This window comes from Ceratotherium simum, chromosome 10 (genome assembly GCF_057802395.1).
Source record: "Ceratotherium simum simum isolate JZ-2026a chromosome 10, ASM5780239v1, whole genome shotgun sequence".
Lineage (NCBI taxonomy): Eukaryota > Metazoa > Chordata > Mammalia > Perissodactyla > Rhinocerotidae > Ceratotherium > Ceratotherium simum.
In genome coordinates this window covers 38158468-38183577 of record NC_141909.1, presented here as the reverse complement: position 1 = coordinate 38183577, position 25110 = coordinate 38158468, and the positions used below count along the sequence as shown (strand labels likewise).

Below are 25110 nucleotides of genomic sequence, written 5' to 3'. Positions count from 1 at the left end.
CAGGAAAGCAAGTATTTTTAGCCTTAAGAGTAAGAGGCTTTGTAACCAGCCAAGATTTAGAAAATGGGAATTTACTAGTTCTAAGAAGGTTCAATTGCTAAGCAACCAAATAATAAATAAGACTCACACTCACCTCCAATATTCTTACTTCCTACTGACTTCCAAAACTAAGTCCATTCTCCAACAAGAACTCCATTGGACTATGAAAATGCCCTCTTGTGGTTACATTTGTTATAACAATTCTCTTAATATTCTATGAACGCATACAGTCCTCAGTTGTAATAAATTTTTTGAACAGAGTTTAAAACTTTTGGAACTGTTCATTTCAGTTTTGCTTTGATTACTGGAAGCACTATTCTTATCTGACTTCAAGTTATTGTCATCACGCTATGAATCTCTGTTAAAGTTACTCTTATATGTAAACTGAGACACTAAAGCTCCAGTGCTGTGGTTATGTTCATGGAGTGTGGGGCCAGCTATAGTACTTTGGTCTCCATTTTCATCATTTATTAAATGATCATCATTTGGCAATTTTCTTAACGTTTCCGTTCTTCAACTTCCTCGCTTGAAAACCAGGATACTCATTGTGCCTCTGTTGCATGGCTCTTGTAAGAAATACATTATTCAATGTATTACCAAGCTTAGCCCAGAAGAAGTAAGTATTAAGTAAAAGTTATCATCATCATAATCAGTCATCATCAGTATTACGTCACTTTAAAATTGATCATTTTCTTGAAAATTTTGAAAATAGGACCCTCCACATCTGATTAACATATAAATTAACTATACTCATGCTAAATATAATCGGATCCCTTTTTCCCCTAGACAGACCTTGTCATCCCTTCCTTGACTCAGGTTTTATTAAAAAATTTAGTTCAATATATTATTTATTTCACATCAATTACATAACAGGCATGGTGAAATAGTAATGCTGAAATAATAAAAATAAAGGTGCTCCTCTCAAGTAGTTTACAATCCTGGTGCAGTAGACAAGGACAAAATATCGCTGATTTCTACATAGGATAGTAAACATAAGATGGCAAACATTCAGAGCACTGGAGAGCACAGAAGAAGAACACTTAAATCATCCAGGTATTCTCAGAAAGCATCAAGAGCAGAAATGAGCTGAGACTTGAAGAAAGAGAACTATAAAGGTTAAAGAAAATGTAGAGCCGGCATTTCTGTCAAAAGAAACTGTATGAATAAAATAATGGAACTGTGAAATGATATATTGTGTGGAGCACTTTGTAAGAAGTTTGTGGTATAAAATAGAAAGAAATGAAGCAGGATCTATAAAAAAGGGCCAGTCATAAAAGGGCTTATGTATCATGCTTAAGAATTTAGACTTAATCTTTAAGCAAGGCAAATTTTGATTTTAAAATTGATTTCCATACTAAAGAGACTTGCATGAGAGTAAGCTAGCTCAGTCACTTATTAACTGAGGGATATTGAGAAGTTTGCTTAAATTCTCTGAATTTCAGATTCCTCATTGCTGAGAGGCTTACATGAGATGTACAACATATCAAAAGATATATGGAATCAACAAATGCACATGTTGCAAGATGCAGTCAGAATTCAGAAATGTGCAAACGGCAGCTGCACATTCTACAAAGGAGGAGATGTGCTACTGTAAGTGTCATAACAGATGATCAAGAGGATGTTCTCAGATTGAAATTTGACTGTATGATGATATAGCTACTATAAGAATGGCCAGTGAAGAATTCCTTGCAGCATTTGTGGAAAGATGGAGTTAGGCATACCATGCTTAGAGGAAAGAGAGAGAAACTAAAAATGATAACAAGAATAATACTGTGATCATAGTTTGGAATACAAAGAAAATCCAGATAAGATTCTTAAAATAGCTACCGAGCAAATGTCTCAGCATTAAAAAATAAAAATAAAAACATTCCATTAATGGGGACGGTGGAGCTGGCAGCTTAAGAAATTAATCAGTAACCATGATAATGACAGAGATCCCTAAAGAGTTTTTTTTTTTTTTTTTTTTTTTGGTGAGGAAGATCAGCCCTGAGCTAACATCCACACCAATCCTCCTCTTTTTTGCTGAGGAAGACTGGCCCTGGGCTAATATCTGTGCCCATCTTCCTCTACTTTATATGGGACGCTGCCACAGCATGGCCTGACAAGCGGTGCGTCAGTGCGCGCCTGGGATCTGAACCCTGTGCCAACAGCAGTGGAGCGCATGCACTTAACCGCTATGCCACAGCGCCGGCCCCAAGAGATCCCTAATGACTATTTTAAGAAGAAGGGAACAAGAACTGGACAAGAGGCTGAAATAAAAAAGGAACTTTCTTCCCCATGTCATAATTCATTAATTCATTCATTCCACACATATCTATAACATTCCACACTGGTATTACAATAGTCTGTAATCAGACATGTCATTTTTCTTCTGAAGTGCAAAATTAGTTGAAGAAAAATCATTAAATAACCCCATAAAAACATTTAGAAAGAGTTATATGCAATGAAGATAAAGTATCAGATTTAACAACAGCAAAAATGTCCTTGGAATTAAAAAAGAATTTCCTGAGAATGTGCTGTATTATTTGAACTATGATGGATAAGTAGGAATTAATTATGTAAAAGCAGGTAGAAGAGCATTTTATACACAGGTTGTTGCACAGGCTAAATCTTGTACTGGGAGAAACAAGGTGAGTGGTTCAGCAAGCTGGAATAGAAAATGTAATTTAAGGGAAGATAAAAATATTTAACTGTCATTCGAAAAAAGAATGAAGTAGTTGATAGAATGATTTGAACTGTGAATTTGCAGAGATCTCCCAGAAAATATTGCAAAAAGAAAAGGGGTGAGGTCACAAAGAAAGAAAAGGCAAGAGAGAGTCAAACCAGAAATTAAAATATATAATTCAGAAAGTGAGACCAAAACCAGAAAACAAATAAAGGAATTTTTTTTTAATCAAGAATTTCTCCAAACTGAAAGAAAACAGGGGTCTTTAATTTCCAATGGCATACAGAAGGCCAAGCAGGATGAGTGTAAACAATTCATTACTGAGAAGTTTATTTCAGAATTTCAAGGAGGACAAAAAAAATGCAAAAGCCTTCCAGATTTTTTTTAAAGCAGGTCCTCTATACTGGAACAATTAAATTTGAATCAGATATCTCCCTACATTTCCAGACCAGTTACAAATGTCTTTAAAATTCAGAAGAACATAATTTTGATCAGAGGATGTTACTAAACTCTCAATTAAGTCGGAAGACAAAATATAGATATTCTCTAAAACACAAAGATTAGAAAGGAAAATTTCCACGTATCCATTCTAAGGAAGTTTTTAATATCAGTTAAAAGAAAAGCTAGTATACTTTGATTGAAAATTAAGGAGATATTTTATTTCACACAACTGCAAAGTCCAGATATTTCTAGATTCGAGCATGGTTTGCCACAAAGCTCCAATAATATCACCACATACAAGTTAGTTTTCTAATGCTCAGATCCACTTCCTTGAGTTGACTCTATTATTAAACAGGCTCATCTCTCTTGGCAGCAATATGCTTCAGAAATTTTCAAAACTCTAAGTTCTAGGACTAATAATAATAATAATAGTAATAACTACACCTCTTCTGGATGGACAATTGAATCTAGTTGGTTTCCATACCCCTGAACAAGTCACTTGGCCTAAAGAAAGTGATGCTCTTTTTCTCTTAGTTTTATGTCCACTCTGGTCCTCATGGTTGGTTCAGTCCCTGAAGCCACATGGATAGAAAGTGGGTAAGGGTTGATTCTCATAAGGAAAATAAGGATATCATTATTAAAACAAAGATAATATAATGTAATTTGGCTAAAATCAGCTAATCAAAAATCTTTGATCCACACAATGATGATAAAATCCCCCGAAACCTGTAAATAAAGCCCCCAAAACAGGTGGTCTGTTTTTTCAAGATCATACAGGGATCCCAACCTAAGTCTCAGGGGAATGTACTTTTTCTTTTCACTTTTTTTCCCCCAGCTGTATTGAGGTATAATTGACAAATAAAACTGTAAGATATTTAAAGTGGGAAATGTACTTTTTCACTCATTGTTTACTGCTGATCACGGGTCCCAGATTTAGTAAAATAGCATGTTAAGTTGTAGACTTTGCCCAATAGAGATGTAAATAACTCCTGTCTGGTGGCAAAAGCAAAGACTATAGTTTATGACTCCGTAGGACACTGACCAGTGTTATACCAAGCTCAGCAATCTTGTGCTGACATTCCTTTATTTAATTGTCTGTAATATCTGAAATGCTCTTTGGATCTATGTTAATATCTTACTGTGCCTCATTAATTGATATGTCGAATAATTTTTTTGAAATATTTGTTTATAGTTACTGGAGAACTATGGTTTAACATTTTTTGAAAATTATACTTTAGAACCGACATCCAAATATATCCTCCTTCCCATACACGTGTTTCCAAAAATGTTCCTGACGATGTAAAAACCATTAATCCCCTCCTCAAAGTTTCACCTTGACACTGCATCTATCTCCCTCTCCAGGTAAGGTATGATCTTTTCAAGTCAACTCAGTATGTGTCTCCATGTGATCTGGAGATCAATAAATATTAATTACCCCCAATTAATACAACATGAAAAGGAGGATAAAAATTATACAACAGTAAAAAAAAAAATCATTGGAGAAAGGTATTATTTGGAAACAAAGCAAAGTGCACATTGCTTCACAGCTCATATCTTGTTCGAAAGAACAGTACAAAATTTTCACCCTAGTAGTGGGATGAATCCTAGATATTTTTCTGGAAGGAGGTTCTTTGTCCATTACTCCTACCCCGCCCGCCATGCCTCTTGGTTTTGACCTCTGAGAGGAGTTCCTTATTTAGTGTTATCCACAACCACATCTGAGATGAGAATTGGAAAGGATGCATGTTCTGGGTGCTGATTCTATTTATCTCACTTCTTGCAGGTTTGTGTGCACACACGTGTCTTCATTTGTATGTGAGAACAACTGTGAATGGGGTGTTGAAATTGCTAAGTGAAAGACTAATCACAATCTCTTAATCCTAGACACTGGGAAAGCAACTCCCTTAAAGCCAGATATTGCGTTGAGCCACGTTTCCTGATTTTAGGGCTGGAACTTGGAGTATCTGTTTCCTAGCAACAATTCTCAGTTATACACTCACTTCCCTAGCCTTCAATTTAATGATCTACACTGAGGCATCTGCTCTGGAAGATTTGAGACAATGGCTTGGGATGGGGAGGCATAGTTAACCTGCATTTGTCCCTGCCATCTGTACTTATACCATAAAAATAATTGTCTCCTGTGTCTGCCTGGTAGTATATAACAGGAGATTCATGGAAAGGGCCTGTGGGAATCAGGCTTCTCCCATATCTCAATCTTACTGCCAATTTTGGTTCTGGCATCTTTAACTCTGCTAACACTAACAAGCTTTTTGTTAAATAATTTAGCTTTTTCATACCAACAAGGCTCCAGGTTATTACACTCTCAACCATCCTTGGAGCTTGGCCAGAGGCAAAAAGTAATGCCTTTTCTTTCCGATGAGTCAGTTTCAACCCAAGTCTGTATCTTTATTATAGGATATTACTGAATCTGTAAGAAGGGCAAAAGCTAACAACCCTCTAACCTCCTGAATTTTCCCTACCAAATCTCACAATGTACAATCATGTTAGATACATGGTTTATATTACAAAATACAACAAAGAGAATTTTTCCACCTGTTTGATAACAGAAAATAAGAATTGCAACTTCCCTGCTTGGGGTTATTGTGATTCCTATTGTCTCTCAAACTACTTCCACCTAGGCAATCTCAGTTTTAGACTCTGCCACTTGCTTATTTCATGATACCAATTTCAGCATCAGTTAGGATAGGTACTGACAGCTAATAATTAGCCTGAAATAGGATAGTGGTAACATTTTTTTACCCACTGTACATACTACATTTCTTAGATATACTGTTTTTTTTTTTAATTTTTTGTGTATAATTGCCATTTACTTCAGGGTTGTTTCTTCTTTAATCACAAACTCAACTCAGCCTTCAATTACAGTTTTAATAAAAGATGTTTTACTTTCTATTATAAACATGAAACTAATATACAACAATAAATTCTTCAGCTTTTCACTTCCATATAAAATATAACTTTTCTAAGATAAAGAGCTGGAAAGACAATTTTCAGAGACAGAAAGAGAGAGAGAGAAATACACATTTTGTTCCAGGCATTTTTGTCCCAGGACAGCCAGAAATAAGTCCATTGATCAAAATACTTTGAAAATAAACTCTGTAGCCTCTTTATTAAACTCTTAATTTAAGTGCAAGAGATTGAAATGACAATAGTGTCACTGTGTATCAAGGCCCTGCTGAGTTAATTCTTTCTCCACACTTTATGTCCAAATACTGCAGGGGCTGCCTTCTCAGCACCTGTTGGTACCGGCTCAGCTGAAGAGTGCAGAAACCTATCTGACGCCCTCTGTGCTAAAATGGAAGAGTATAAACTACTGAGAACATTGTCAACAGCCTTAACTTTCATAAACCAAGAGACGATTTAGTCTACAAATACTATGCCCATCACTGGGACAAAAAGTATTTCCTGAAAAAAAAAAGGGATGCTTTTGATGTTCAAGAGTATTCAATCCTATGCTAAGATCACCAGATATTGCAAAAGGATACTTTCTTGTAATGTTACCTAGAGAGAGTCTTATAAACAATGTTTTCAAATGTCGCAGCTGACATTGAGGTTCTTTCAGTTAGCTCCCAGAGACTTGAAATTCCCATTTCCTTTACCCCTGCTTTTCCAATTTTGAATCAAAATTTAATATGACTGGTGTGATTATGGGTCGGAAGTGACTATACATTTAAATATTGCTTAATCTCTCTCTTGTATTCACACTAGGGTGATTTTTATTTTAAAAATTTCAGAAAGTCTGTATGGAGAGAATTAAAAAATGTTTATAAATGAATAAAAGTGGAATAACTTTCAATATCAAGAATATACCAGTGAAGCTAAATTAAAATTTAAAACCTAAATACTAATAGAAAATAGAAAATGTAGTATGACATCAATCTTATGTTTAATAGTTAATATAGTAAGAATAATTTAAACTTTGCTTAAATTATTATGAATTCTGATTATAGACAATCCCCAATAACTCCTTAGTTACAGACTGACAGCACAGGTTCCCGGCTCATCATAATTACTCAGTAATTGTTGATTGAAATGAATTGATCCTGTGGCAGAGACTAGCTAATGCTTCACCAAACCTCCCTTCTCTACTTCCTGGGTGTAAGATATGGACTACAATTCTCCAGGTCCCTTACTGGATCCCTAGTTGTAACAACGCAATCTGAGTTCTGGCTATGAAATACAATTACTAAAATGTGTATCACCTTCAGATATGACCCACCAAAAACTTCCCACACTGTCATTCTTTCCCCTTCCATATTGAATTTGAAGCAATGTGTTGATGATGTTAGAGCAAAGCAGGAGAAGGACCCTTGGTTATTGAATTTACATTTGGAGGAGAATTGGCTTCCAATCAGGAATACTTGCTTTGAGCAGTTACATGAGTGAGAAGTATTGTTTTTATCATTTTATACCCATTAAATATTTTTTGATGTGTTACAGCAACTATTGTTACCTTACCTACATGAGACTCTATTAAAAAAATAGAAAACTCTGTTTTTCTTTAATAGAAGTAATCAATGATGCCACCCTTCAGAGCCAAAAATCACTCACTGTCAGCGCTTAGAAGCATACGACCCTCTGTGAGTGATGAGAGTTCCTAGAGCTCTCTCCTTTTATTCACAAATTCCCTTTCCTTAACCCCCTGCACAAGGGTTCTTTTGGGTGTGGGGTGTATATTAGTTTCCTTTGGCTGTTGTAACAAAGTATCACAAACTCGGTGGCTTAAAACAACAGACATTTATTCTCTCACAGTTCTGGAGGTGAGAAGTCCAGATCAAGGTGTCATACTCCCTCCTAAGTGTCAAGAGAAGAATCCTTCCTTGCCTCTTCAAGCTTCCAGTCCGAGAATCCATGGTTTTCCTGACACATGTTTGTGTTTCTGCATCCAACTTCTTATCAGGACAAGAGTCATATTGGATTTAGGGCTCACCCTAATTCAGTATGACTTCATCTAACTTGATTACATCTGCAAAGACCCTATTTCTAAAGAAGGTCACATTCTGAGGTTCCTAATGGACAACAATTTTGAAGCAACACTGTCAACCCAGTATAGTGTGGGATGGAATAAGAAAAGGGTTAGAGGGAGAAAGGTCTTTTGTAGGATAAGTATGTGCATAACATTCAGAATAAATTTCCATACATAAATAATATCATAAAAGGTGCCTATTTTCTATAATTTGACAATATAAATGAAGGATGAATATTGCAATGGGGAGGACACAAGAGTGGCCAGTACTACGACTGACAATGACCTTATCATATTACTTTTTTGGTGAGAACTATTACAGGGTCAAGATTGTGATTCTAAACAAATTGATTTTGACTCTGATTTTGAATTTGTTAGTCATATTTGATTGGACTTTTGGACTCATATTTACTAGTTCACAAAACACTATCATAACATCAGTTTATAAATTCAAAATACAAATGGCAGAAGATACATAATGCCATGCAAAACTTCATCTCAAGGTGACTAAGCATAAAATTTAGAGTTGCTGATTAAACTTGAAAATGAGTGATATAAAGACATATACTTGTCACTTTCCAATTTCCCTAACAGCCCCTTTCCTCTCCTCAATAAATAAATACGTACATTCTCCCTTTTGTCAATCTTATTCTAAGAACTGACATCATGCTTTTTTTTTTGCTGAGGAAGATTCGCCCTGAGCTAACATCTGTTGCCAATCTTCCTCTTTTTGCTTGAGGAGGATTCACCCTGAGCTAACACCTGCACCAGTCTTCCTTTATTTTGTATGTGGGTCACCACCACAGCATGGCTGCAGACAAGTGGTGTAGGTCCATGCCCAGGAACCAAATCTGGGCTGCCAAACCAGAGCGAACCAAACTTAACCACTGGGCCATTGGGCCAGCCACAACATCATGCTCTTTTTTTCTTTTTGAGAGGAAGATCAGCCCTGAGCTAACATCTATGCCAATCCTCCTCTTTTTGCTGAGAAAGACTGGCCCTGAGCTAACATCCATGCCCATCTTCCTCCACTTTATGTGGGACGCTGCCACAGCATGGCCTGACAAGTGGTGCGTCGAGTGCACGCCCAGGAGCTGAACCCGGGCCGCCAGCAGCGGAGTGCGCGCACTTAACCGCTACACCACGGGGCCGGCCCCAACATCATGCTTTTTGAGTGAAGTAAAATAAGCAAGTCTGCTTGTGTCAAAAAAGATATTATAAATTTATTCTATAAATACTGAGTCAGTATACACTATGTGCCATGCCTTGGGCTAGGTTCTTGGGATATAATATAATAAATTGTCCAAGTATACTTGATGGCTTCCTGTCTTCTTCTCTGACTTGCTACACCCTATACACAGATGGGCCTTTGATTAGAACTAAAACTTTCCTCTGAACAAGTAAAGCACGTTTGCTTTCCCAAGGTCGACATTTAAACCGGAATTCTACCCTAACATCCCTATCCTATCCTAGCCAAGTCTAAGTCTTGAGCTTGCTTCATTTTCTACTTCAATTTTATGATACTTGCTTCATTTTTTCATTTAGTTATAATAGTAAATTGGATATAATTAAGTGTTTTGAAACCTGGGCCAGCATTAAAATGAAGACTAAATTATTCTGATTCTCCTTCTTCCTAAAAATATGTAAGTTAAACTCTCAAAATTTGAGAGTGATCCTAATTCTATTTCTGATTTGTACAGATGGGTTTGCATGAATTATTGTCCATAACAATTTTTCTCAATTCAGAAATTGATCATAATTTAAAACAAGATTATCAATTAAAACCAAATCCAGACTCAGGTAAGAAGAAAAGACTATTGCAATAGGGGGAGGGGGACTGTGACAATAGGGAGGATACTCTGAACTTAAAAGATCCATAAACCTTTCAAAGGTCAGGCAGAAATGAATTCATTTATAGGGATGAGTAAACAAGGCTAGAAAGAACCTATTGTGGCAGAGTGGGATGAGCAGGTCGTGTGATCAGATGGTTGATCAGGAATGTTTTTCGGTGAGGTCAGCTGATTCTCAGGAGGGACTCATAAAAGAGGGACCAAAGTTCAGAGGTCTGGGGAAAACTGACTAAATTTGGGTCAAGTCAGGTTACTGGGCATTTTGTCCATGCTAGTCAGTGGTACAACCAGTTTAGCTACTCATTTATGAACCAAAGAATGGGAATTCGGAGTGTCTGTGTCTAGCCTTGTTGTATATAAACAAGAGGGTCCACCTATGAATCTTATCTAAGTAACATGAGGTTAGTTCTTTGCAGTAGGCCATTTCCTAGAACACAAAATGGGCGGGGGTGATCCAGGGGGCTGGGGTGAGGAGGGCATTTCTTAACTGTTGTTATTGTCCACAAGCCCATGTTTCAGGTAAAGTTCGACATTGTTAGGGGAAAGCTAAGCCAATTGAAATAGAGAGTCAACTAACAACAAAAACAAGTTAATTTGTATTCTTAATTAAACTCTTAGTCATTGGATGCTTAAACCAAGTCATATATTTCATAAGGTGAACTGCATTCCATGCAATCAATACACAAGTAGTTACTAAATATTTACCGTAAGATTAAAAATGGAAAACTTTCCTTAGTTTACTTTTTCTCCTACAATTTGCAAAAACATGCATCTTGTCTGTAAAATTAGCATATAAATCAGATGATTAGGTATAATGCCCTCCTTAGGAAACACAATAATCTTAAAAGCAAATCCATTAAGTAAAAATTCTTTCTTCTACCTTAAATTTTAGATTCTTTGTCAGTTGGTTAGAAATAATTTTATATGCTCTGTGATTAAAACTGCTTACAAAAAAGCACATGAAATATAGCACATAAATGAGTTGCAAGTTAATAGTCCTATTTCATCTTTTAACTCTCATATTACTTTTTCCATGAACATGATTTGCTGAAATTGAGTCATTTACATCTTACAGGAAGGTTATATTTAATACACGTTAAAACAAGTATTTAATATGTACTTTTTCTCCATATTAAGATTTAGGAAATGTTACATTTTTTTTCTAGAGTCTTAATACTAGATACATTAACAGTTCTCTTTCTGTGTAGTTCATTACAAATTGCACAAATCTTAATATATAACTTAACCATTGGAAAAAGAGATGGCAATTAAGGCTGAAGAAGAATTGAATCAGATTACACCGAGAGCTGAGTAAGTGCACAAAAATAAGTGGTGGGGTGATGATTTAGCTACTTACTACTATGCCTCAGGAAAATTCCTGAAATGGATATTTTACAGAATTTTTTTCTGTCTCCTTATAGCTGTAGAAAGAATATAAGAAACTATTTCTTTAGACACTAGATTAGCTAGACCAAACATGAAAATGATGCTTATTTCCTTATGCCCTTGCATGTATAATAAACGGTCACTGGAGATTTAACAACAATAAGAGAGAGAGAGGTGTTTTGCCAAATGAGCTTGAGAAAGTTTATAGGAATAAACTTTCCTGTGCCATGCTAAGAGAAAAAGCCTCCATAAATTCCTCACGGCTGCGCCCTTTGGGCATCTGGAGTAACCAAGGCAGAACTGATACAGTAACCATTTTCCCAAACGCACAGTGTGCCCAGAGGAAAAAATATTACAAGTATCAGAATCAACACTTTCAACAAAAATCACAAAGAAAACAGCTGGAGGAAAGAGTCTAAAGAATAATCACAGGGGGCCGGCCCGGTGGCGCAAGTGGTTAACCGCACACGCTCTGCTTTGGCGGCGCTGGGCTGCGGATTCAGATCCCAGGCGTGCACTGACGCACCGCTTGTCAAAGCCATGCTGTGGCGGCATCCCATATAAAGTAGAGGAAGATGGGGCATGGATGTTAGCCCAGGGCTAATCTTCCTCAGCATAAAAAAAGGAGGATCAGCATGGGATGTTAGCTCCGGGCTGATCTCCCTCACCAAAAAAGAAAAAAAAAAAAAGAAGAAGAATTACAACTGCATTGTCCATCTGGAAAAAGCTGCTGTCCTTCTGGTCATAACTCAAGGCTCTCTGAAATCTTTCCTAACGTCCTCAGGCACTCTTTGTTTCTTCCTTGCATGTGTGTTCAATTTATATACTGTCTGCTATTTCTCCTTTATGCTCTAAGAGATGAAAAAGAGTGGGATGTGGTGAAATAAGTAACTAAAATCAAGATATGTAGAATATACTTTTGAACCTGGCAAATAAAACTAAACCTTGCCATATCTTCCCCACTCTTGCACTATTTAATAATATAAAGTTAATATTTGGTCTATGTTTCTGGTATAATTTCTTATTTTTAGTGTAACTATGACAACATTCTAACCAAATAATTTATATACTATGCTACATGGTACACACACCTGAAAATTAAGGTGGTTGCTCATATTCTTTCTTGCTTTGTGGTGTGCAAAATTGGTTAAATATTATGCTTTTGAAAATACCTTTAAAAATTGAGCATTTCATGGGGGCCAGCCTGGTGGCATAGCGGTTAAGTTTGTGCACTCTGTTTCAGCGGCCTGGGGTTCGCAGGTTCGGATCCCAGGTACAGACCGAAGCACTGCTTGTCAAGCCATGCTGTGGCGGCGTCCCCTATAAAGTAGAGGAACATGGGCACAGATGTTAGCCATGGGTTAATCTTCCTCACACACACACACACAAAAAAAACCCGAGCATTTCATGTTCAAAGGGAAAAACTTATGAAAACTGATACATCCAGAGCCAAGAGTAAACTATATAAGGTTTTGTGGTTTACCTGTGCCATGTTTCAGCATATGCCATTCCTGGCCTACAATAAAGAAATTAAAAAACATAATGTTTTCAACCAGCTCACAAACAAAAGTTATTTCATCAACTGCCTTTATTTTCTGTACTCTTATTGGGGTACCTAACTTACTCCATATAGGGGTCCTTGATCAAGATCTACCTCTAGTAATAATCCAAGCTTTGAAAAGCCTGTAATGATTTATTGAACACATATAAGATCTTGAATTTGCTTAGCTTTCTAAACATACAAACTAATGAATAGAAATTTTCAGTAAGTAACTGTGAAACGCAATTACAACAAGTAAAGTGGAAATAAAAAAATACGGCTTTGAATTCCAGGATCAAAAAAAACCCAGAAACCAGGGACCACACATCCTGTTTAGGAATCCTGTGAGCTAACTTTAAGTACATCAGTAATTATAGATTTTAGTTCATTTGGGGCAAAAATATTAGTTTAACAGTCCTGATCTTGGGGTGACATGCTACTTGATTGCTTTTCAGAAATTAGGGGCAGAACAATAAAGCATGATCATCTGTCTGTGTTTTATTTATTCATATATATTTCAAAATACGGTAAACATACGTACAAAGTGTGAGTTTATGCATATTAAAAATACAGATGATATAGGAGGGAAAGAATGGTATTTTACTTCCAGAGTTTTTAATCATAAGAAAGATAAACATTTGCACAAAGATTTTCTTAAGTTTTGGGGCACTGATTACTCTTTTAAAGTCTCTTCTTTGCATTATCTGATGATCAGTTGAGAGTATAAAGATGTGCTAAAGAGCAATGCCATTTTGAATTACGAATTCATATGTTGTTTTATTTGTGTTACACAATCAAGCATCACTTTGAAAGTGCAGGATGTTTTCCTGCAAAAATGCTTATGACTATACATAACTATCTCTCTTTGATACTTAGAAAAAAACAACATTGCCAAGAAAGTCTGTGCTTTTATATTTTAGTGTGGATTTAAATCCATCTGTAGTAACTCTATGTATTCTGCAAAATAGACATGAGTTTGCATTTGTATAATCGTTGCCTTAAAACACTTTGTAGATTAGAATTTCTGTAACTTTTAATTACATCATTAGCCTGTGAAGTTGAAAGAGTTACTCAGCCAATGAGATGTGTATTTGGGGTTTTATATCCACATAAAATGGTTTGCTTAAAATTTGACTTAAAATGTGATTTTTTTCCTCTCCCTCTCTGAGAGAAATAGCTCAAATATAATGTCCTCCACAAAAACATAACTTACGGAAACATTGTGGTACTTCAGAATTTTAATAATCTTTTAGAGCAACCAGGTTTATTTAGCAACTTCTAGTAGCAAGGTGCTTTCACTGGTTAGTTCATGTTGTCACATATCATTCTTTGAATCAGAAGGTGGTTGTGGACAATCAGTAAGAAATGAAAGATAATTAAGGTGGTAGAATATTTCCACCAAAATCAGAGGTTTAAGAAATAAATCTTTGCTAGGTAGACAAAGATTTATTAGACAGGTCACAAAAAAAGGAAAAAGTGAAAAATTGAACTTCACCAAAATTAGAAATTACAGTTAATTAAAAAAATACCATTAAGAAAAGGAAGAGACAAGCCAAAGAAGGAAAAAAAAACCAACTATTTTCCTTACATATATCTGACGAATGACTCATATTCTGAATATATATCCACAATACATAAAAGACTCTTACAAATCAACAATAAAAAAAGAAAGCAAAAAAAATACGATAAATAGGGGCAAAAACTTGAACTGAAACCTCACAAAATGAGATATACAAATGACTGATAAACCTATAAAAAAGTGCTCAACGTCTTTGATCATCAAAATAATGCAAATTGACCCCACAATGAGCCACCATTTCCCACTTATTAGAATGCATAAAGTTAAAAAGTCTAACAGAATGTTGGTGAAGTTGTGGAGCAACTGGAACTCTCACATACTGCTGGTGGGAGTGGTGAGTGGTACAAATATTTTGGAGAATAGTTTGGCATTTCTTAACAGTATAACAAAATAACATATTGTTATTACATAACAACAAGCGTATATATATATCTATCTTATGAGCCAGAAATTCCACTCTTAGACATTTACCCAAGAGCAATGAAAATATATGTTCTCAAAAAACTTGTACAAGGATTTTTAGACAAACCTTATTTATAACAGCCAAAAACTTGAAACACCTCAAATGCTCATTAACAGAGAAATGCATAAATGGATAACAACTCGTGGTATATTCAAACAATGGCTTATTACTTAACCATAAAAAAAGAATAAACTACTGGTACTCAAAACAACACGGATAAATCTTTTTTCAAAAACAGGCTAAGAAGACAGAAACAAAACAATACATATTGTATATAAGATTTATGAAAGTCAAGTAATAGGCAAAACTAGTCTTTAGTGATAGAAATCAGATCAGGGGCTGCAGGAAGTGAGGTGTGGAGGAACGAGATATGGGAGACAAAAAGAAATTTTAGGGGCAATGGAAATTTTCTATATCTTGTTGTATGTGATAGCTACAGAGGTGTATACAATGGTCAATAAATATGAAACTGACCACCTAAGAACAATATATTTTCTCAATATGTTAATTTTTAACTCTATCAAAATATGAATGTAAAATATAGTGGCAGCACTAACTGTGATTCGTGTTCCTCAAGGCATAAGAGATAAATTATGGAGGGAAGTCAAGACGGCGGCGTAGGCAGACTCTGAACTCACCTCCTCCTGTAGACACAGCCAATTTACAACTACTCCTGGAAAAATTACCCCTGAGACAGGACTGAGGACTGGATAAGGGGAACTCCTGCAACAGGGGACAATCCTAATTGAGGTGGAAGAGGCAGAGGCTCCCTGCTGGAGAGGAAAAGCGCCGCCTACACAAGCCGCAGCGCTTCTCGGCTGCCTGGGAACCGCCCACAGGTACGCAGCGGTCCCTGGAGGCGCAGAGCCCTGAGCTGGGGAGCGCCCCCACTGTGGGCATTTTGTGGACCAGCACAATCGAGACGAGTGGCGTAAGGTCTGACTTTGCCTGCTGCTGGAACATTGGGGAGTGCCCCCAGGGAAGCTGGTTCACAAAGAAATTAAAACTGGCTCTTAAAGGGCCCACCCGCAAACTCACCCGTTTCAGACAGCATCCTAAAATCACCAGAAAGAAAGGTACATAGTGCTGTGGTGAAAAGAGACTCACCTAATAGGCCCTGATTGCATCTCGGTGAGGTGTGAGACTTCTCCAGGGACTGGGACATTGGCGGCGGCCATCATTGTGGCCTGGTGTGGGCGTGCTGACACAGATGCCATTGGAGTTCTCCCTGAGGCCTGCTAGCCCAGGGTCTGCCCCACCCGCTAGAGCACGGATTTAATCCAGCTCAGCCAGGGCAGGCAGCCCACCCTAGGGACTGGCCCTAGTCAACAACAAGCCCTCAGGCAACTTGTGGGCCTACAGAGATTGGTGACTGGATTCTCTGCAGCCTAGCAACTGAGCCGACTTCAGCGGGGCAGTATGTGCACAAGGAGCAGGTGGAGAGTGTGGGCAGTGGTGGAGTGTGTGGGGCTCCCGCCGTGGAGAGACTGGGTCCGCTTCAGGAGGTCGGGGCTCACACATGGGGCAGGACTGTGTTGACTGTGTGTGGACCTGTGGGCAGCAGGGCTTGTCAGCTGCAGAAGACTTGTGCTTCTCAAAGACCCATAGAGGGGGTTTGCCCCACCTTCCAAAGCCTGAAACAATTGGGTGCTCCTGTGCCTGAGGCCAGCCCCTCCCAGTTGCAATCCTCAGAGAGCTGACAAGAGACCTAAAGGCTTGAGGCTTATAGCAATTGTAAGGCCCTGAGCCTAACAACCTGCCACACTGGGGGCCCACTCACTTAAAAGAAATACTGCAACACAAATGTGGTATTAGAACTTGCAGCCAACTGTGCTGGGGCTCCCCACACCTGATAAAGAGACTGAAGGGCCCACAACAACTACAAGCAGCTGAGCATTACAACAGCTGGCCAGGAGCAGAACTCGGCCTCCCTGGGCGCCTACAGGGAGAGCAAACAGGCCACAACAGAAGTACACATGTAGCCCACATAGGGGTCACCCCTGGAACATTGAGAACTGAGGGAAGCACATTGCAGGCCTCTTAAGCCATCACTTACATAAGGTCACCTATCCAAGAACAGGAGACGTAGCGGACCTACCTAATACATAGACACAAGCACAGGGAAAGAGGCAAAATGAGGAGGCAAAAGAATACATTGCAAGTAAGGGAACAAGACAAAACCCCAGAAAAGGAACTAAGTGAAACAGAAATGAGCAACTTACCTGACAGAGAGTTCAAACAAAGAGTGTTCAAGATGCTCACTGATATGGGGAGAAGAATAGATGGACTCAGTGAGAATGTCAACAAAGAAATGGAAGATATAAAAAAGAACCAATCAGAAATGAAGAATACAATACTGGAAATGAAAAATTCACTAGAGGGACTCAAAAGCAGAGTAGAGGATACAGAAGAACGGATCTGCAAGCTGGATGAAAGACTAGAAGAAATTACCCAAGCTGAACAGTTAAAGAGAAAAGAATTACAAAGAGTGAGGGGAGTCTAAGGGACCTCTGGGACAACATGAAGCGCACTAACATCCGTGTTATAGGTGTCCCAGAAGGAGAAGAGAGAGACAAAGGGGCAGAGAATCTATTCCAAGAAATAATAGATGAAAACTTCCCTAACCTAAGGAAGGAAACAGACATCCAGGTACAGGAAGCACAGAGAGCCCCAAACAAGATAAACCCAAAGAGGTCCACACCAAGACACATCATAGTCAAAATGTCCAGAATTAAAGATAAAGAGAGAATCCTAAAAGCCACAAGAGAAAGTCAAGTTACATACAAAGGAAACCCCATAAGGCTATCAGCTGACTTCTCAGCAGAAACCTTACAGGCTAGAAGAGAGTGGCACAATATATTTAAAGTGCTAAAAGGAAAAAACTTACAGCCAAGAATACTTTACCCAGCAAGGTTATCATTCAAAATGGAAGGAGAGATTAAAAATTTCCCAGAGAAGCAAAAATTAAAGGAGAACGTCAACAGGAAACCAGTGCTACAAGAAATGTTAAAGGGACTGATTTAAGGGGAAAAGAGAAGACCACAAATAGGAAAAATTATCTATTTCCATGATAAGAACGTAATGGATATAAATGCACAAAAAAGAGACTTGATATGACATCAAAAACATAAAAGGAGGGAGGAGAGGAGTTAAAGAGTAGAGCTTTCAGACAGAGGTCAAACTAAAGAGACCATCAATTCTTTATGGAAGAAGAAAGGAACAGAGAAGGACTACTAAAACACCGAGAAAAAAAAAGTTAAAAAATGGCAGTAAGTACATACTTATCAATAGCTACTTTAAACGTCAATGGACTAAATGCTCCAATTAAAAGGCATAGGGTGGCTGATTGGATAAAAAAACAAGACCCATATATATGCTGCATACAAGAGACACACTTCAGACCTAAAGACACTCACAAACTGAAAGTGAAGGGATGGAAAAAGATACTCCACGCAAATGGCAATGAAAAGAAAGCTGGTGTAGCAGTACTCGTATCAGACAAAATAGACTTTAAAACAAAAACTGTAAAAAGAGACAAAGAAGGGCATTACATAATGATCAAGGGAACAATCCAACAAGAGGATATAACACTTGTAAATATCTACGCACCCAATGTAGGTGCACCTAAATATATAAAGCAATTATTAACAGACATAAAAACAGAAATAGACAGTAACACAATAATAGTAGGGGACTTTAACACTCCACTTACACCAATGGATAGGTTATCCAAACAGAAGATTAATAAGGAAACGTTGGCCTTAAATGCCACACTAAAACAGACGGACCTAGTAGATATATACAGAGCATTCCATCCAAAAACCGAAGAATACACGTTCTTTTCAAATGCACATGGAACGTTCTCCAGGATTGATCACATATTAGGTCACAAAACAAGTCTCCATAAATTTAAGAAGATTGAAATAACACCAAGTATCTTTTCTGACCACAGTGGTATGAAACTAGAAATCAACTATAGGAAGAAAATAAGAAAAGCCACAGATACGTGGAGATTAAACAAAATGCTACTGAACAATGACTGGGTCAATGAAGAAATCAAAGAAGAAATCAAAAAATACCTGGACACAAATGAAAATGAAAATACGACATGCCAGAATTTATGGGATACAGCAAAAGCTGTTCTAAGAGAGAAGTTTATAGCAATACAGGTCTATCTCAACAAATAAGAAAAATCTCAAATAAACAATCTAACAATGCACCTAAAGGAACTGGAAAAAGGAGAACAAACAAAGCCCAAAATCAGTAGAAGAAGGGAAATAATAAAAATTAGAGCAGAAACAAATGAAATAGAGACCAAAAAAACAATGGAAAAAATTAATAGAACCAAGAGCTGGTTCTTTGAAAAGATCAACAAAATTGACAAACCTTTAGCTAGACTCACCAAGAAAAAAAGAGAGAAGGCACAAATAAGGAAAATAAAAAATGAAAGAGAAGAAATTACAACAGACACCTCAGAAATACAAAAGATTATAAGAGAATACTATGAAAAGCTATATGCCAACCAATTCGACAATCTGGAAGAAATGGATAAATTCTTAGACTCACACAACCTTCCAAAACTGGATCAAGAAGAAGTAGAGAATTTGAATAAACCAATCACCAGTAAGGAGATCGAAACAGTAATCAAAAATCTCCCCAAAAATAAAAATCCAGGACCAGACGGCTTCCCTGGTGAATTCTACCAAACATTCAAAGAAGAGGTAATACCTATTCTTCTGAAACTCCTCCAAAGAATTGAGGAGGAGGAAAAGCTCCCTAACTCATTCTACGAAGCTGACATTACCCTGATACCAAAACCAGACAAGGACAACACAAAAAAAGAAAATTACAGGCCAATATCACTGATGAACATCGATGCAAAAATCCTCAACAAAATACTAGCAAATCGCATACAACAATACGTTAAAAAGATTATACACCATGATCAAGTGGGATTTATTCCAGGGATGCAGGGATGGTTTAACATTTACAAATCAATCAACGTAATCCACCACATTAATAAAATGAAGAATAAAAATCACATGATCATCTCAATAGATGCAGAGAAAGCATTTCACAAGATACAGCATCCATTTATGATAAAAACTCTGAATAAAATGGGTATAGAAGGAAAGTACCTCAACATAATAAAGACCATATATGACAAACCCACAGCTAATATCATCCTCAATGATGAAAAACTGAAAGCTACCCCTCTAAGAACGGGAACCAGACAAGGATGCCCACTGTCACCACTCCTATTTAACATAGTACTGGAAGTCCTAGCCAGAGCAATCAGGCAAGAGAAAGACATAAAGGGATCCAAATTGGAAAGGAAGAAGTGAAACTGTCACTATTTGCAGGTGACATGATTTTGTATATAGAAAACCCTAAAGAATCCACCAGAAATTTTTAGAAGTAATAAACGAATATGGTAAAGTTGCAGGATACACAATCAACATACCAAAATCAGTTGCCTTTCTATACACTAACAATAAAGTAGCAGAAAGATAAATTAAGAATACCATCCCATTTACAATTGCAAGAAAAAGAATAAAATACCTAGGAATAAACTTAACCAAAGAGGTGAAAGAGCTGTACACCAAAAACTATACGACATTGCTGAAAGAAATTGAAGAAGACACAAAGAAATGGAAAGATATTCTGTGCTCTTGGATTGGAAGAATTAACATAGTTAAGATGTCCATACTTCCTAAAGCCATCTATAGATTCAATGCAATCCCTATCAAAGTTTCAACAACATTTTTCACAGAAATAGAACAAAGAATCCTAAAATTTATATGGAACAACAAAAGACCCCAAATAGCTAAATGAATCCAGAGAAAAAAGAACAAAGCTGGAGGTATCACACTCCCTGATTTCAAAATATACTACAAAGCTATAGTAACCAAAACAGCATGGTGCTGGCACAAAAACAGACACACAGATCAATGGAATAGAATCGAAAGCCCAGAAATAAATCCACACATCTATGGACAGCTAATCTTTGACAAAGGAGCCAAGAACATACAATGGGGAAAAGAAAGTCTCTTCAACAAATGGTGTTGGGAAAACTGGATAGCCACATGCAAAAACACGAAAGTAGACCCTTACCTTACACCATACACAAAAAGTAACTCCAAATGGATTAAAGACTTGAATGTAAGACCTGAAACTATGAAACTTCTAGAAGAAAACATAGGCAGTACGTTCTTCGACATCAGTCTTAGCAACATATTTTCAAGCACCATGTCTGACCAGGCAAGTGAAACAATAGAAAAAATAAACAAATGGGACTACATCAAACTAAAAAGCTTCTGCACAGCAAAGGAAACCATCAACAAAACGAAAAGACAACCTAACAATTGGGAGAAGATATTTGCAAACCATACATCTGATAAGGGCTTAATCTCCAAAATATATAAAGAACTCATGCATCTCAACAACAAAAAAACTAACAACCCAATTAAAAAATGGGCAAAAGACCTGAACAGACATCTCTCCAAAGAAGACATACAGATGGCCAACAGACACAGGAAAAGATGTTCAAAATCATTAACTATCAGGGAAATGCAAATCAAAACTAGAAAGAGATATCATCTCACGCCCGTCAGAATGGCTATAATTAACAAGACAGGAAACAACATGTGTTGGAGAGGATGTGGAGAGAAGGGAACACTCATACACTGCTGGTGGGAGTGCTAACTGGTGCAGCCACTATGGAAAACAGTATGGAGATTCCTCAAAAAATCAAGGATAGAACTACCATATGATCCAGCTATTCCACTGCTGGGTATTTATCCAAAGAACTTGAAAACACCATTGCATAAAGATACATGCACCCCTGTGTTCATTGTAGCGTTATTCACAATAGCCAAGACTTGGAAGCAACCTAAGTGCCCATCAAGGTACTAATGGATAAAGAAGATGTGGTATATATACACAATGGAATACCACTCAGCCATAAGAAACGATGAAATCCAGCCATTTGTGACAACATGGATAGACACTGAGGGTATCATGCAAAGTGAAATAAGTCAGAGGGAGAACATCAAATACTGTATGATTTCCTCCATTAAGTAGTAGATAATAACAACAATAAACAAACACATAGAGACAGAGATTGGATTGGTGGTTACCAGAGGGGAAGTGGGCTGGGGGGAGGGCGAAAGGGATAAGTCGGCACATGTGTGTGGTGATGGGTTGTAATTGTTATTTGAGTGGTGAACATGATGTAATCTATGCAGAAATAGAAGTATAATGATGTATACCTGAAATTTATACAATGTTATAAACTAATGTTACTGCAATAAATAAAAAATTGAAAAAAAAAGAGATAAATTATGATACTACATACTAAATTTACGATAATCAATGAAAGGAGATGATACTTACATGATGCCTTCATTTAACCTATCTAAATACCTATTTGAAATTATGAAAGTAACATGTAATCAAAGTAAAAGTGATTTTTGAGAAGAATACAGTGAAATAAATTAACCCCCCTCCCTCCCCCAAAGCTTATCCCATTCTCATCTTCATTATTACTAATGTTAAATATAAAATAGTAAAGATTTTTTATTTCCTAGAAAATGAAAGGATGTCAGAAGTGAATTTCTGAGTACTTACATGTAAATTTTTATTCTATTCCTACGTTTAAGTCTAGGTTTAAAATTATTTTCCATGTGCATTAGAAGGCACAAATCCATTGTTTTCTGGAATATACATTATTGCTAGTTAGAAGGATGATGACAATTTGTCTGTCTCTCACCTATTTGAAAGTAGCCATATCACTCTCCCTTTTGCGGTAATACTGTCTCTTTTTAACTGAAAATCGAAACTGCAGCAAGGCTGATTAAGTTTGTTTCTTCTTATTTAGAAGATGATCCTTCTTCTTGGTGCTGATCCACTTCCTGGATCATTTCAATCTGAAGATTCTGTGTTCAGCCCTGGGGAAATTTAGTCTATTAGCTCTTTATTTTACCTGCTCCATTCTTTCCAGCACTTTCATGAGATGGAGTTGGAAATTCAGGGCATATTCTCTTTGACTTTTATCTTTTATTTTATATTTTTATTTTCTAATAATAAAAATAGCTATAAAATCACTTTATAAGTATTTACTAAATGCCAGGCATCTTAAATTCTTTTGATGAATTATTTCATTTAGTCCAGCCAACTATCTTTTGAGGAAGATATTATATTTAAACCCATTTTAGAGTAATATAAACTAAAATATTCATAAGATTAAGTTGTCCAACATCACACAATTCAAAAAATTATAGTGACTGAAAGATGGATTAGACAAATTGTACACCTAACCGTTACTGTTTTTTCTTTTCAAAAAGAAAAGTTTATTTTCTAATTATCTTTATTTTATTATCTTAACTTCATTTTCTAATTAACTTTATTTTCTAACAAAGTTAACTTTATTATTCTTAACTTTATTTTCTAATTATCAAATTTGATCATCACCCATATCTATCATCAATCAGCATTTCTTCTCAACAATATTGCTTTATTTTTCTTTGCTGAGATATAATTTGTGGAGAGTAAAATGTACAGATCTTTAGTGTACACTTTGATAAGATATGATAAATGTGTGTGCCCATGTAGCCAACACCCATTTCAAGATAGAAAACATTTTCATCACCCCAGAAACTTCTGTTACGCTCCTTTCCAGTCAATCATCACCACTACCACCATCACCATCACCACCACCACCCACCCTCCAAAGGCAACAATTCTTTGAATTGCTCTCACCATAGGTGATCTTTGTCCGGGGTCTTAATCTTTATATAAATAAAGTCATATGCTACACACTCTTCTTTTTGTCTGGCTTCTTTCAATCAACTCTATTTCTGTGATATTCTTTCACTTTGTTTTATGCATCAATGATTCATTTTTTTATTATTGTATAGTATTCATTTGTACAAACATAACATAACTTATTTATATACTCTCCTGTTGAGAGAACTCTGTTTTTGGTCATTATGAATAATGTTGCTAGAGAATTCTTGAACAATTCTTTCTGTGGACATATGCTTTCATTTCTCTTGGGTGAATGTTTTGGAGTAGAATTTCTGGGTCATGTAGGTAAACATTTAACAGTATAAGAAACTGCTAAATTTCTAATTTCTTTTTTTTAAATGAATGAAATATTTTCTATAATCTGTCTAAAGATCCTTTACATTTGACCAGTAGATCAGAGTAGGAGAAAACTATAGACTTCGATAACAAAGCTACCTTCAGTACCATTCTGGTAAAGTTTTAGCAACTGCCTTCCAGGAATGATTGGTATAAATACTCCCATCATAGCCAGTTTCAAGCTATCAACATAATATTAACCAACTCCCAAATTTCCTGAAAATTTCACAATCAGTTCTCCCATTAGCAGTCAGCTTCAGTATCCCACTGGACCTATCAGGTTATTTTTGGCAATAAGAAAAATAAAGCGAGAAACTCACTGAACTAGGTGGCCCACCTCCTCCCTAAATCTCCCTGTTGGAATGGAATAAATAAATAATAATGTTTATTGAATGCTAACTATATGCCAAGTAATATGCTAAATGCTTCAGATGCAATACCTCTTTAAGTCATTTAATACCTACAACAATACTATGATGAAAGTACATTTTTATTGATAAAGAAATTGAGGCACAATTAAGTGAAATGATTTTCCAAAGTCCCACACCTAGTAAGTTGTAAAGCCAGCATTTCAACTCAGGCATTCTAGCGCCAAAACTTACATGCTCAACTTCATATTATTACATAGCTTCCATTCTTCTAGAGATAGCACAAGATTTTGTTTTACCACTGAAGTTTTAGTTTGTTCACTATTTAAAACCTTGATTAACTGGAAGAACAGATACTTGATAGTGTAAATTGTTCAATTATATTTTATACAAACTTTACAGAATCCACCTGGTATTTCATTTGTGAAAGAAACTTGCGAGATTGTAATTATATGCAAAGACAAATTGGAAACCTAGAATCAAGTAATCATGAGTAAAGAAAGACTTTGTATTTCATTCAAAAGCAATTCAAATTAAATTACCATTATCTTAAGTCAGTTCTAAAATGTCTTGGAAAACTGGATAAAAGATGTATGTGCTTATTCATAAGATGTCTACATACATAACAAATTGTTGCTGCTTCGAATTTTC

General features: G+C 36.5%; 1 long non-coding RNA gene across 1 annotated transcript in view; it reads right to left on the bottom strand.

Annotated features, from left to right (window-relative positions):
- The window catches only part of LOC147916096 (uncharacterized), a 53192-nt gene that overhangs the window by 16836 nt on the left and 11246 nt on the right, over nucleotides 1–25110 (bottom strand). Inside the window, exon 2 of the long non-coding RNA XR_015553345.1 lies at nucleotides 12538–12685. This is a non-coding gene — a long non-coding RNA (uncharacterized LOC147916096). The remainder of the gene's footprint in view (nucleotides 1–12537; nucleotides 12686–25110) is intronic.